The sequence below is a fragment of the Parasteatoda tepidariorum genome, chromosome 6 (assembly GCF_982258835.1).
Source record: "Parasteatoda tepidariorum strain Cologne lab strain chromosome 6, Ptep-v5.0, whole genome shotgun sequence".
In the NCBI taxonomy this organism is placed as follows: Eukaryota; Metazoa; Arthropoda; class Arachnida; order Araneae; family Theridiidae; genus Parasteatoda; species Parasteatoda tepidariorum.
Window position 1 is genome coordinate 25,072,500 of NC_141760.1, and position 13,492 is coordinate 25,085,991.

At 32.2% G+C, this 13,492-nt stretch overlaps 1 long non-coding RNA gene across 1 annotated transcript; it reads left to right on the top strand.

Annotated features, from left to right (window-relative positions):
• Window positions 1-3,589: 3,589 nt before the first annotated feature.
• LOC107446849 (uncharacterized) lies at window positions 3,590-11,796 on the top strand. The gene is made up of 3 exons (XR_001584438.5): window positions 3,590-3,720; window positions 8,402-8,548; window positions 11,631-11,796. It is a non-coding gene; the product is annotated as an uncharacterized LOC107446849 (long non-coding RNA).
• The last annotated feature ends 1,696 nt before the right edge of the window (window positions 11,797-13,492 follow it).

Genomic DNA, 13,492 nt, shown 5'->3' on the forward strand with positions numbered 1-13,492 from the left:
AATACTAGAATTTCAATGGAAAAGTAGCAGGCATTTCTAGTTTATATGAGTATTTAAGAAAATTGTTCCTGCAATTTTCATGTTGTACAGTTAAGGCCTTACTCAAGGGGATAGGGAAGAAAGAGGGACAAGTGTCATTGGCCCCAAACCGCTGAGGGCCAGATTACAATTCCTTTCAAAAATATGGTTTTATTAATGATTTTTTTAAAAAGAAAATGGCGGAGAATTTCTTTATATCAATATAAAAATTACAGTTTTAAATAAAGGATCTTAAAAAAATTCTATAAAATATTAAAATAAGAAGGCTTTTTTAGTACTTTAGGAATGGTTCCGTAAAATTTTTTTGCAACCACGGGTGAAGCTATCTGCTTTCTCCGTTGCACTGCAGCTTTCGTGGAACAATTCACCATCTATCCTAAAAAAACAAACAAACGCTACCGGAAGTCTTGAGGTCCTCTTCTGACGTCATAACATTAAAGTGATTATTTCTTTTTTTGACACTTTTGATTTGTTTGTATATACTCGGAATATTTAGTTTTTCTTAAATTAATTTTTGTGCCGTGTTCTTGTGAAAAAATGTGTTCTTCATATTTTAATATCATATAAAGATATAAATTTTTTTTTGGGGGAAATTATCCTAAATTTGTGTTGCAATTACATGATAGTTAATTACAGATTTGTATAGCAATTACAATTTGGTTTACACCAGCAGAAATTCTTCTACTTGAATCTTATCTTATACCGGAAGTTGAAACAACCTCTACAAATACTGTCCCCTACCGTGAAAAACACGAAACGCTGTCGAGAATAAGGTGAATATAGGCATAAATTAAGAGAGGAAGGGCACGTGGAAAGGGTTTTGAAATGGAATAAAACAGTGCTATAGTTTGTCTAAAATGAGAACTCCCCCAGACATTCGTCTGAACCTGTGGCGGTGACTATGGTAACGAGGTATGACTATTTCAAGTAGGGGTGCGGGGTCACTCTTTTGGAGTTGTTTCGCCTCGTGTCAGTGAGAGAAAGGGAACATCTTTCTCCGGTCAATTGTGTTAGTCCCAGTACCCTCCCTGAAATGCGCCATTCTTGTTTCCGTGGCACCAGATCAGGGCTAAAGAGAATACAAGGGCTAGTTCACTCCGCTCTTAGAGCTGAAGCTACGATTTCCCTCCTCATGACGTCACTGTGTCTACAGATCTCGGAGATCGCAAGCAAAGATATGATAACTTTGCATCTTTCTCTTGTAAAAATAAGTTAGACTTTTTCTGGTTATTAGCCTTCAAACTTTACGTAATTAACACATTATTTCCGTTCATAAACATAGTTCAAAAAAAACTTTCTTGGTTATTATATTAAAAAAATACCATTTTAAACTTATAAAAATGTTTTGCTAGTTGGTGAAAATGACACGATAAATACTTTATTTTAAAAAGTTCAGTTTTAACTTTAACTATTAAGAAAAATGAAGGCATATATCGACACTTTTTTTATTTACATATTCTTTTATAAGGATAAGTTAAGTTAAATTTAGAATCCCTGATTTTAAAATATGTCGTTAATAGCAATTTGTTCATACTTAATCATTAGGAAACATCAACCTTAAACGCTAATTACTGAAACAAAATAATAATTTAGGTTCATAATGACATTAGAAATTTTACAATTGTTTATAGACATTTAAATTTACGATGATGTAGATATTTAAATTGAAGAGAATAAAAATCATAAATATTTAGAATAACTACATTAAAAAATATGTCATGAAATTAGGAGAATTTCAACAATATACTATATATTTTATTTATACTTTTTACTTACATTTTAATTTTCTTTGACTTTATCTATTTTTTAATTCTTTTCACCTGCCTTTCTTTATGAAGTAGCGAGGCGGTTTCTATTTAGATAATGAATTTTTATAAAAGTTCTTTACGACAGAATAAACGTATTGCGGTTTTATATTAACTGTGTCATTTCGGAATCCATTCTTTACATTGTTGTTCATTGACTTTATGGAACATGCGAAAAATTATACTTTTTCCTGTTGTTTTTATATCAGAATTTTTGCAAGTTGCAATCACGCAAACTGGCATTTCGATAATAGTTTTAAATTCTTGTAAATTCACTGCAAAAACTGAGGAAAGTCATTATAGAAAATAACAAATGTCTTAGAATATCTCGCAAAAAGAAATGATCCAATATTAGTTAAAGCTAGTAAGGCCAAACGCTCCGTTCTTGAAGTAAAAGTGCGAGCTTTGCGCCAAAGTGACGTCACTAGAGTGACGTCGGAGGATCGGCGCGGCAAGAGATACTTCAAAGGAGTGAACCAGCCCTTCTATTCTCTTTAGCCCTGGCACCAGATGGCCTCAAACTTTGTGGCGAGAGGAGTTCTTAGCTTAGACAAACTATATTATTGAGCTAAATCTTTATTGTCTGATAGGGTATGCTTCTTTAATAATAATAGGGCATGAATCCAACAAATAAGAAGAGCTTTGAAACAAGAGAACATGAGAGAGTTGACACAGTAAAACAAACTTATCAAGACTGACGCCATAAATTAATCAACAACAATGTGCCATTATGGAATATTTTTTCTTCAGTAAAATGAAATTGAGAGTTTCTTTGCTAGAAATCAGAACTTATTCCGCCAAAATCGAGGTACCAGTTTTACTCCACTCTTCTCCATAGATGTAACATAATAAAAAAAAAGATAAAAGAAAAGAGAGATTAACGAAGAAAATGAAGAAAAATAATAAGTTTTATTTATTGCTCATGAACTGCAAGTACATAAAACTCATAAAATAAGTTAAAAATATGGAGAAAACATGGAAAAAATATATATACTTTTAAAATAAAAGATAAAAAAATTTTTTAAAATCAGATATTTTCAAAATATTTTTACAAAATTAAAAAAAATATTAAGAATTTGTTAAAAAATAGGGAAACGATATAATCTCATCATCAGCTCACACGATTATATCAGTAAAAAAATTGAGCTAGAAGAGTCCCGAAATTTTAGCAGCATTTTCAATTTCTCCCCCTCATATGTATATTACCCAGAATTTTTCCAAAGACCATGCTCTACCTTTCAGAAAGAGTAAATTATGAACAAGAAACACATGAAAATTAAAGACAAATAAATGAAAATATAATATAAAATGATAAATAAATATACTTTAAAATTGTTGTTTCTTTGTGGGAAAGAAAAGAGGGGTTGGTGAAAAACTTTTTTAAATCGACATTTTTTTAAAAATATTATGTTTTTGAATGCATAAAACTGCGAGGAAATTTGAAAATTATTGGTTTTAAAGTCATCAATATATGATCTTTTACTGAACAATTTTTCCTCATGAAGAAACCTTTTTTTAATTTTTACAAACTCATTATTTTTTATTTATTATTTCACATTTTCAAAAGACTGAACTCAAAAACAATGATCATATTGCAATATCCTTTCATTAACGATTCGATTACTCAAAGCATCCTAAAAGTAATGAAGAAATACGACTTTTAGTTATTTTTTTTTCATGATTTCGATTGTTTAAAATATAATTAAAACCTTTATAGGATATTTCTACCATTAAAATTTTCATATAAAATAGAGAACTTGCTTGTCATATTTATTGCCTATTTTGTCTTCCCAACGATTAGTTTTATTCTAAATCGAGAAAATGAAATTCGTTATCGCTTTGTGCTTTACCCTGTTGGTGCTTAGCATTACTGAAGGTAAGTAAATTATTAATATATTTCATTATTTCTGGCTTTCTTTGGCAAATACTCCATTATAGTTATAAGTCAAATGAAGAAAGAGCTAAAAGATTTTAATGTTGAATACAAAAATTATGATATTCCGTATAAAACTTGAACAACCTATCATTAAAGCATTTGTTTGAGGTATGATATGTTACGTTTCTCTATTATAGAACAGCGTGCATTAATATAAGAATTCGTGCAGTATTAGAAACGGTTGTGGTACTGAAAACTGACAATCAGTGTTAGTAGAATTCGATCAGATTTGCTATATCACAGCACGGTTAGTAAACTTTAAACCTTGATCCCAGTATTGATTAACAGTCATAGAATTGTAAATTCAATTTGCCATATCTCGTTCTTATTTGTGTGATGGAGGGGGGATAGCCTGGTTGGCTGGACATTGGACTCGCGTTCGTGAGAACGGTAGTTCAAATCCAACCGGTCGAAGAATCCCCGTGTATTAGATTGTGATTTGTGCTCGTTAAACAGGATCACAAAGTCCTTCAAGTTCCCATAACAAATTAGTACCTCTAGAGGATCTGAATTGGAGATTGATCGTTCTCTGGTTCCGGTCAAAATTACGATCCGTGGATGAATGAATTGAGTATTATTGGGTCCTCCCTATAAAACGGACTGTGACGTGTGTGTGTGGCTGCAGTTGTATTCTTTTCCATAGCTGACGCCAATAAAAAAATAAGAAACGCACCCTCTGCCTTTAAAAATCACTTGATTTCAAGCAGGCTTGCTGGTATTGGCAAGTGGCATAAGTGACAATAACCACAATTGATGCTGTAGCAATCAGAGTCACCAATAGTAAATGAAATGGTAGCGATTAAAATTTCTCACCACTTTAAATATTTAAGTAAAGTGTCCTATTGTAATGGAGAAAGTTGATATAAAAGGAATAAAATACTAGGCGTTTTGATTAATGCAACATCGTACCTACCATGATATTTCAATTTACAGTAGCGTTCCAAATGAAAATTTGAGTAAGTTCATTTTTTAGAATGCCGTACTTTATTTTACGTTAATGTTCTTGAAAAAACGAAGATCTCTTAGGACCTTCCAGTGCAAGAATACTGAGGACAATTTTTTTAAAGTACTCTGTGCTCATAGTTGCAATGAATGTTATTTTAATGAATATTATGAATAATTGGGAATATTACGCCTACACATTTGTTGAAAACTAGGTTAAGCCTTCACTTCTTTTTTGCTGTTGTATTTTTGCATTTATATTTGTTATGAATTTGAATAAAATAATTTTTTACCTTGCATAATTATGCAGCAATAATTAAATTTTAAATTTGACTTTTTTAAAAAATTTTATATCTTGTATTTGAGGGAGTTGTAAAAAGTGCATACTTGTAATTTTTTGTACAAGAGTTCATGGGATTTTGTATTTATTTTAAACTAGCCGCCTGAGGCGGCCAGCTGTCCGCCACGCTGAAGGTTTTCACAAATAAAGTTTTTTAAAACATGGCAGGAAATCTGAAGATTAGTGGACAATTAAAGTGTTCCTGTCCAGCAATTTTGTCTTCATATCCAGTTCTGCTGCAGATGTGTTATAGCTCTTGAGGATGTTTGAAATTATATAGCTGCAACGCTTAAGGAAAAAAAGAACTAAAATGCTAAATACATGAAAAGAACACGAAAAGGAATAAACTTTTTATGGTATCAATTTCTATTTCTATATAATTTTTTATGGTATCAAATTCTATTTCTATATCTGTTACGTCAAGCACTCAGGTATTATAATTTGATCTAGTTGTGCTTGTATGATTTTGATCTAGTTGCGCTTTCTACGTCATTTTGTTAACATCGTTTGGTTTGTTATTTCTAAGTTAACTTTCAAAAAATTGGCTGGCATCAACATTTTTATTCTTTAAGTTGTTTATTTTTTCTTTTGGAATTCGTTCCTTTTTAGCAAAATGTTTTTCAACCTAATCGAATTCTTTGCCGACTGTTCTCTGTATATATAAAGAAAATAAAGTAAATATTTTTAAAGTGTTGTGAAAAGAATTTTTAGTTGTACAAAGTACTACAATATCGCTATAAAAATTATCGTCTTCGCTTAAGAAAAAAAATAGAGCGTGGAAAGAAGAAGAAAAACTTATTATAACAATTATGAACAGCGACAAATATATCAAAGCGAAGCGTTCTATTTACGTATCGAATATGTTGCCACATTTTTAATACAAAAGTTAAACTTTTTTCCACTTTAATAAATGTAGACTAATGCGAACTTTACAATTAAATTATTAATTACTTCGTATATTATTGGTTTAAGTTGTCGAAAATTAATATTTCAATTGTGAGGTTCGCATTAGCATACATTTATAAGAGTGGGGAAAAGTATATGCATTTTTTAATAGTTTTTTGAATATGGCTCTTTGAAGACGAAAAAGCAGACGAAAAGCATAGACTTACAAAAAGACTGATAACTAAATAACTAATCAAAATTTTTGAAAAAGAAAAAAAATACTTCTTCATTATGTCAAAACACAATTATGGGCCGAGTTTCGTGCCCGGGCGAGGCTTCTGGGCCATATATTGTGATTACAGACACACACACACACACACACACACACACACAGCCGCTTTTATTATTATGTATAGAAGTATTGAAGTTTAGCCATAATATTTAGAAATAATTCAACCATAATGTGATTAAATCTTGAGCATATCAAAGCATTTTTTAAAAACACCTATGGCAGTTTTCTATCTCTGCTCTATAGCAGGTTTTTGAGGTACGTTTTGCTCAACTAGTGAGGAATCGTCTTATAACTGCAATTGACTCCTGTGTTACAAAAATCACAGATATTCTGTGAAAATTAAGCACATGCACAGTGTGCAAAAAAAAGACGAAACATTTTGATTTATTTTTGATCTTATGATCGGAATTTCACGTGTCAGGATTGAATTCTGGAGATTGAAGGAGGTGATCTCAAATGTGCTAATCAATTGGCACAGACGATATTTTAAGTTATGAAATCAAACACTTTCACTTACCATGCCCCTTTTTTGACTGATTTAGATTTCTTGCCCTCAAAATTTGAGGGGAGGGTAGCCGTAATCCGGTAAAAATGGTTACAATAATAAATAGTTTGGTCAGGAGAGCGATCGAAAGCTTGGATCCATTAATGTTAATTTTACTTTTTGCGTAATTAACAAATCTTGAGAAATGTTTAAGCGGATTGAAAAATTCTTTGCACACAATTATAAAATTTGTTTGTCCAAAGATAATTAACCAGGCAAATTAAATAAATTTGAATAATTATTAATTATTATTTTATTTAATAATGATCAAAAACATTTCGAATTAAAAGATATAAAAATTTTTACATCATTTTTAAGAATGTAATGTTTTGTAACAAAATACTAAATATGAAAGAAATCGGTCGAATAGTTCTTGAGAAATTGAATTTTAAACAAAGTCAGATATTTGATATTGAACTGGGCACCAACCAACCCCAACCCCACACTAACTACGCCTATGTATAGATAAAGGCATACGACCCTATTGTAACCTTTTAAATCCATGACCACCACAAATTTAATATATTCTTAGTGAGAAACCTAAATTCTCCTGAGGAAATACTCTCCCCTTATATTTTGCTTTTAATTCTTTCACCTTTTCTACGAAGTACATTTAGTGTTGAAATTTTTTACTCTATATCACAGAAATATATTTTTGTTGTCAAATAGTTAAGATAAATATGATGGCATCACTAGTTTGTGAAACTGTTTTGGACAATTTGAACAATGGGATGCCTGCAAGCGACGTAGAGTGGGCATATCGATCCAGATCGTTTGCTGAAACGTGGGATTTGTTTACGTTAGCAACTGTGCTTTCCGTTCTATTTTGTGTAAATCAAGTCCGTCAAGCATCAATTCTCTTAAATGAGATATTCTATATTCTTTCACAATAATTCCTTCACAAATATTTCAATTTTTTTCACTACAAATTTCTTACTTAATACAAAGACAGGCACGAAACCATGTCAAACATAAACAAATTAACTATGCATCGAAGTTGCCAGGTGTGCAGAACAAAAATTATCACATCTATATATATATTTCTCTTACACGGCACCAAAAATAAGCCTCATTACAACTCCCCGAATGGCAACGTTAGAAAATCGACCAATGATTGCTGCTAAAAATGTCACATGGCAAATCTATATGAGGTGGCTCAACATATAGCGCTTTTAAAAACGGAAACATTAACCAGAGTGAGCATTATCAGGTTGTTCAATTCAGGTTCAGGAGTTGGCGAGCATTAGAGAGCAGGGGGCGGAGCCTCCTAGTAAACAAATAATAAATCTAAGTCAAGTAAAAGGCGTAGACGAGAAATAATTATATTTCTGCAATTTCAATGTACGATACGACTCTGTATTTAATTAACTTCGCGTTAATTAACATTCTAACTTATGTTTAGAAACTTAGCTCAACTTTAACACTCCATTTTACTCATAAATGATCAGCTGGCGCTGACGTCGTAGGTCACATGGATGGGTATTCGTGATCTTCTTCTTCTTGAAGTGCAAGCACTCAATTAAATTAATATTTTGCCCTGGACAAACATTATATTTTAAGATTTCTGATATTGTGTTTTTAAAAGCAGTTATAAAAAGTAATTATTTTTCTCTTCTAGTAAAAAGTGACTATTATGCAGATCATGAAGCAAGTCCTGCACCAGAAGGATCACACTCAAATCACCAAGTCGGTGACGGTTCACATCATGTTGAACAAAAATTGCCTAACCCATCAGACTATGCACAGCTTCCACATCTTAAGAAATGTAAGACATATGTGTTAATTTGAACTTTTTATTTTACAGGAGAAAACTGAACAGGAAATTTAAATTCTTCTTTAATCTAATATATAAAAAAAACTTGCTATTTTGTGAAAATTAGAAAAATAATGCAGTCGAACCTCTATTTAACGAAGTTGATAAATACCGATAATAAGATCGTTATATGGAAAATTCGTTAAATAGAAAATCGCCTTTTAAAATGCTTAAACAACACCTTGATACCATTGATACAACTTTATCTTGTAAACTAGTATCTATTATTTATTTTATAAATCATAAGTCTTAACCATAAAAGAAAGCTGCATCTAAAACAAGAACATTATCCATTGTTACATTATCATGCGACCTACATTTTCAACTAAAAACAGCTGAATTAATGCATGAAATTTTGACTGTATTTGCTGTATAAAATTATAACTGCAAAATAATTTTAAATAGGGAAAGTGGATCTCAAAGAAAAATTTGTTAAATTAAAAATTCACTTCGCAATTTGGAAGTTATTTTACGCAGAAATTTCCAAAATGTTCTTGGTTCCTCAAAAAATTCGCAAAATAGAGAAATTCGAAAAATGGAAGTTCGTTAAATAGAAGTCCGACTGAACTCAATGAATTCTTATAACTAACTTCATATTAAAATAGTGGAACCTTGATCGATCGTTTTTCATGGGATCATTGATTTTAAAGGTTTGGAAAATGGAAAACGATAAATGCGGGTGAATATAAAATATCAAACAATGACTTGAAAATACAAAAAAAAGTAATAAAGTAATTTGCGGTGCTGAACACGCTTTATCTTTATGGTTTTGAAACCGTTTACGACTATAGTATGGTTAAGAAATCATGAGTACAAAAATAAACGGTTTTCTTAATCTTTTATAACTAGCATTGTTACAAAATCTTGAAAAAAGAAACTTAACTGGACGTTGAGGATAGTTTAACAGCTTTATGGTGCTGCTAAGCCACCTATGCGTTAATGAGAGTATCGTATTTCAATAGCCCAGGGTCACATATTGGAGAGTTCGGAAACTCTTCATGTGTTGAAGGAAATGGAAAAAGTATTGTGGTGAGAACGCTGTTATTGGAAATCTTATAGATTGCATTTCAGAAGTTGTATTATTATCTGATTCAAAAGCCGAACTTCAAGCAATTGATGCAGCTAGTCGCTCTAGAACTTTAACCATCAATAGTTGCTTAATTTTTCTCTACTCCCAGAAAACAAAATAAGGTCAACAAATCCTTTTAATGTAAACCTAAAAAGGTTTGTAATACGGTTTACGTGTAAGCCTTCGAACCTTAAAACTAGATCTGTGACAATCTGCTCTATTCCAAATACATTACCCTTATTCAAAACCTTGGAAAACAACCTTCTGTATAAAAACCTTAAATCGAGGTTGACTTAGGGTTTTCAAGCGTGAAGAAATCCTTTAATAAAGCTAGTCTCAAAGTTAAAATAATCTTAAATCTAGATCATTATAAGGTTTCTTTTCACAAAGTCTTGTATGCTCAGCTAAAATCTACCTTGTCATGAATTTTAATGGACAATGCAATTTGATCCTATCGCTAGTGTGACGTCAGATTAAACGTCATTACGGACCTAAGTGACAATATTTTTTTAAAAAAAGTTTTAAAAAATGGTTTTTAATCATTTTAGGATGAAAGTTTTAAAACTGCAATATTTTTGCTTTATTGAAAAAAGGTTTTTAGCTGAAACATTTTCGTTGCAATAAAAAGAAAATTTCGACGCAAGGTTACCGTAAGGGACTGGTTTGACTGTAATAACAAGACAGTTCTCAAAGGGATTCCGACCCACTGTGGAATCCAGGGAAATGGGGCGATACATTTCCTGGTGAAAAAGGGGGCTTTTGTCCTCCACAGATATAATTCCAGACTACCTTTTAGTAATGTCAAATAAAGAACATCTTCTCGGACTTTTCCGCAAGGAACGCAAAATTTCAATTCCGAGAAACCTTTTCTTTTTTTTTAATTTCCAACGGCAGGCCAATTTAAAAGAACAAAAAGGATAAAATTAAAACAAGCTAAGAAGAGATAAATAGAATTGAATGAATAGTGACATGCTTAGCCCATACGGGCTCTAGCCTCCCAGTAGCGTCCACACACAGTAGTGGAGATGATCGCAGGACAGACGGAAATAAGGGGCAAGTCCATGTCCTCCCCAAGGCGACAGAGCTTACATTTAGGACAGTAAAAAATGTTTATACTAAAAAGGCGTTTGGCCAGACAGTCATGGCCCGTTACAAGTCTAAAGAAAGCGAGTGCCTTAAACCTGGGATGATTTGGGATAGTTAAAATGTGGTTGAACCAGGTTTTGTGTATATTGCTTTTACGGAAATTGTCTGAGAGCATGTTCCGGAATTGGTTTCGGACCAGCAATTTAAATGAGTGCAGAGAGATAGAGCAACGAGATTTTTGGGCAATAGTTGTTCCTTTCTTGGCCAAGAAATCAGCTAATAACCTTTACGCAAACAATTTCTCAATATCCCTCAGTGTCCTAAGATGAAATCTGTTGCCATGTTTCGTCTGATATCTGAACAGGATTGCTTGAATATACATCTACGTCGCATCAACTTGGTTCCTGATCATTTTTCTATCCAGTGTTATCTCCAAGAAGAGATGCATCTCTTTAGATGCCCTGATCTTCGTCGGACATCAATCTGAGAACGCTACTGGACTGCTCGCTCTCATTTATAGATTTATTGTTACCTTTTTGATATCCAATTGTCTTTTAATGTGCCATTGGAAAGAAAAAAAGGTCAAAACAGATTTTAGGTTATATTTGATTATATATGAGTGATAAAAATAAACTGTGAGACATCAGTCTGATTTGTCCGGGATATTTCAGGCATCTTCTTTGTTATTAAGGACTATACTGCATGATATCGAATATCTTTTAAAGGTGATAAATGAAAATTTTCCCATACAAGTGTCGGTTGTGTCACTGAAAAGTTTTTCAAAAGCAATTTGTGATTATACCTCTAATTATGTTTTAATATAAAGTTTTTCTTTTATTTATATTTTATTTTGAATCTGAAATTTTTTCTTCTTTTCAGAACCTGGAAGGAGACTCAAAATTGCGCTATTTGTAGCACTGCTTGCGCTGCAAATGTTGCTGATTATGCTTAATATGTATTTTTTGATGGATGAGAGGAGTTATAAAAAGTTTGCTGAGTAATTTCAAACTAATAAGATGTGAAAAATAAATATATTTAAATAAAAGGATCTATTTTTTTTAAAACAAAGTCGAATATTTTTTCCCGAACTAAGTTAATTTCACAATTCGAGGAATTATTCGTAAAAAAACTGAAGATGCTTATAAGACAAAGCTCAAAATACAGCCAGTTTAGCTTTCAGAAAAAGTCATTAAAGTGCTTAGTTTTGTACTGAAAATTAAAAAAAAAAGTGTGTGTACAATACATGTATTTTTGATTTTTGAAATTTTTTTTAGCCTTGAATTTAAAACTCCATATGTCCATGTAACTTTGACTCCATAACGTACACAATATTAAAAATACTATTTCGCTATTTTGTCATAGAATACAAACCACGTTTATAGAGAAAGAGCATAAGTAGCTGAGCTAAGAGAACAAAATACAATACAAATCACAAATATATATAAGGTTATTGGCTAATGCTGACATCTAGTTTAAAATAAAGTAACTATCTGCAGTTGCATTAAAAATTGCTTGTTGCATCCATCTAGTGTGTAAAATAAGAACTAAAACAATTTCGGGCACAAAACAGATTGATATATTTAAAACTTATTGGTGCATTACTTTTGAATGGTCTGGCCCGGAAATATCACGGGCACAAGAAATAGGAGAGGAAAGATCATCCGTGATCTTTAAGTGAATAAGAAGGAAGGCGTTAATCAGCACTTACTTGAAGATCTGAGTTTAAGAGTTCAGTTACAGTCGCCGCATTTTTGTTTGAGCTCGTTGGCAGCCTTCCAGCATTAACTTCATTTATCATTTTACAATCACTGGTAGACATAGCATTTATTATCATTGGTAGACATAGAGTTTAGCTAAACAACTGTCATAAAATACCACCTTTATCATGGGAACGTTTCCACCACGTACTTGCCGAATTTCAAACAAAATCAACCTTAACTATAACCAAAACTGCATGGTGCTGGGAGTCAAGAGACAAAAAAAAAGTTTCATAAAAGTGCCTGTTTACTTCCCGGATGTAAAAAGAAGATCGAGTAACCATACACACGTAAGCCAACCACCAGGTCTCTCAAATAAATATTGAAATGCCAAATTCCATTGTTAATTTTACCAAAATCATTACTAATGCTCTTCCGCAAAAATTTCTGAGCTTTTTGAGGTGCGGTAAATATTGCAGGTCTGAAAGTGTTTATTTTTTTCGTATGTCGGGATACATTGAAACACATACAATAAAACACTATAAATACTACAGAAAATTTGATTTTCTTTTTTAACAGATAAATTATCAATATTATAAACGAATATGGAGAGTTTCATCAATCTGTTGTATAAAATATCAAAATGATTACTGGATTCTTATTTCTTCCAAAAATGGAAGGTTTTAATCTGAAATGAAAAAAAAAATTGCTGCTCTAATTGGATGAATATACAAATTGCAGGCCTTCTGAGCCCAAGTCTGCGGGTTCGATCCCCGGCCCAGACACCGGATTTTCGGGATGCAGAAAATCCTCAGCGGCCATGTCGTATGATTATGCGGCATGTAAAAGATCCCTGGAGTGCCTTATTGGCTCTTGGCATTTCCGGCAAAATTAAATTCCTAGTGCACTTTAGCGTCCAAATAGAGTCTCGGTGCTGCCATCTAGTGTGGCAGAAACTAGACGTCCAAATTAACATGACCAACGGTATCTCACCCATTGTGGTGGTCCTGAAAGAGTGGATACCACCTCTGGAGAACGCACTAG